Source organism: Primulina huaijiensis, chromosome 9, assembly GCF_012295235.1.
Source record: "Primulina huaijiensis isolate GDHJ02 chromosome 9, ASM1229523v2, whole genome shotgun sequence".
Taxonomy (NCBI): domain Eukaryota; kingdom Viridiplantae; phylum Streptophyta; class Magnoliopsida; order Lamiales; family Gesneriaceae; genus Primulina; species Primulina huaijiensis.
Genome location: NC_133314.1, coordinates 12,584,485 through 12,587,035, shown reverse-complemented (window position 1 = coordinate 12,587,035; position 2,551 = coordinate 12,584,485).

Below are 2,551 nucleotides of genomic sequence, written 5' to 3'. Positions count from 1 at the left end.
TTAACCTTAATATGCCATAAAAACATTCATTGAATCATTTCATCAAACACATAGCTCGCGTGCTAAAGAAATTAGCTCCTATACTTTGCCATGGCTTCAATTCCATTTTAAATTCAAACCAACACAATTTCAACATCTCCAACATCTCAAATATCAACACAAATATCAATTCTAAACTTCATCCCATTTCCAAACTTGAATAAAAATATAACATACTTACACCATCTTGAAGATCATGGAGAGAGGATCACAAATCTAACTTCATTTCATAATTTCCTTGAACAAATCTCCCATAGATTGAAGAAGAAATTAGAAGATGAAAGGAAAAATGAAGAACCCTAACTCTAAACCGATGGAGTAGGAAAAAGAGAAGAGAAAATGATACAAAAATCATTCCCCAATCAAATATATACCATCCAAACCTCAAAACACGTTTTTTGTAAAAGTGCTGGGCGCCATGGCGCATGATTTTGGCGCAGCCGCGCGCCCCTTGCTGTCCAAACACAAAAATTTCAGCACTGCGCGCGCTAGGGTGCCGGATCCTGCGCAGGGGCGCGCAGTATTCTGCCAAGAACGCATTTTTAACTTCAGAATTTGCGAAAGTGGTAAACTACAAAGTTGTAGCCCTATGTCTTGGCTTGCATCTCCAATTGGCCTCATGTCATTTGGAGATCTGAGTAAAAAGTTATGCTAAATCTCCCAACATGTGTCATTGTAGGAACGACGATACGCACGACACACTTCGGGGCGCTTTTGGCTCGTCTTCCCTAATGATTTGAACAAAACTCAAAACATGAAAGTTATACCCTTATGTCATATATTTTTAATGGAAGTAGCCTCACATCAATTGGATCAATATACAAAACATTATGCTAAAAACCACAACTACTGCCACATTTTTCATACCGTTTCTGCACTTCGATCACCTATTTAGCTCAAATTCAACCTTTGATTCTACCCATCAATTATCTATTCCATTCTATAACATTCATTACCATTTATACCATAACATAAAGTCATAAACCATCACAACTAATGCCACAATATGTCAAAATTCGGGCATTACACAATACACATCCGCCAACTAGATGGGACTCGATTTGTTAACAATTCACCTTTTTCATTTTTTATCACTGTGATGCCAGATTTTTTCGGTATTACTTGTGTTGGGCTTACCCACTTACTATCTGAAATATGGTAGATAATCCNGTTTGGAAGAAATTACCACCGGATATGTTTCATCTTCTCCAAGAAATGCATACTTCAATTCTTCTGGCAAGGGTTTTAACTCCAATATGGGTGGTTCGTCTTTGTTCTCATATTTTGCATCAAATTCTTTCTCTGATCCTGGTAACGAGTGATACCTGATAAAATCATCAAGATCAATTTCAATATTTTCTTTAACAGTTTCAATTGAACAAATATCTAATTGATCACGAGTACTCCCTTCTTGAATGTTTTCTTCCACAAGAGTTTCAATAAGATTTTCATCTTCACTTTCATCTCCTTTGTCATGTGGTTGCTTACAAAGATTAAACACATTAAGCTCCAAGGTCATGTTACCAAATGACAACTTCATTATTCCATTCTTGCAATTTATAAGAGCATTAGAAGTTGCTAAAAATGGACGACCTAAAATTACAGGAATTGCATTACAAGCTTCGATTGGTTGTGTATCTAAAACTAAGAATTCGACAGGATATATAAAGTTATCAACTTGACCAACACGTCTTCTACCATACCTCTTGACACTTTAACAGATCTATTAGCAAGTAAAAGTGTTACCTGATGAAACGTAAAATTAATAATTTATTATATGTTAAAACCTATATTTTAAAATTTAAGTTTCATTAAAATTATAAAATTATGTTATTTTAGTATTGTGTGTTTATATTTAAATGTCTTACTAAATATGTTTTATTTTCGAGTTTTCTACGTGTTGGTAAAATAATGATAACTCAAGCTAGAAAATTCAAATGGAGGTGATTCAAATATATTTGGAATCCTTGAGAAATTATCTACAACTTTGCAGAAGACATGATTGCCTAAAAAGTTGGTTAAGATAATCAAATTGTGAAAATATCAAAAGAAGGACAAATTTATTTTCACCATGATCGGAATATAGTAAAAAATTCATAACTATTTCAGTATTTAACCAAATGAGGTGAACCAAGTGACCAAATTCATCTACAGACAATTCCCCATATGTTTACTGTTTTGAGCTGAGTCAAATTCGGTGATTAAAGTCATGGAACAAAGCATTGAAAGAAGGGGCATGGAATTGAAGTTGGAGGAGACAAAGACTACTATTACAACTACATTGCATTAATAGAATTTTTGACCCTTTCTCTCATTTAGCCTATAAATAAAGGCCTTGTGCTAGCTTGAGAATCATTCTATCTCATTGTAAAATATAGTGTGAGTGTGTATAAAAGTTCTAAGTTCCAATATATTTCCATTTTCCAAATTATGAGTGATATTTTTAGTGTTGATCAAAAGTAAGTTTATGTAAAGCTAAATCTATTATGTCAAGGTGAAGAGGATGAATTCT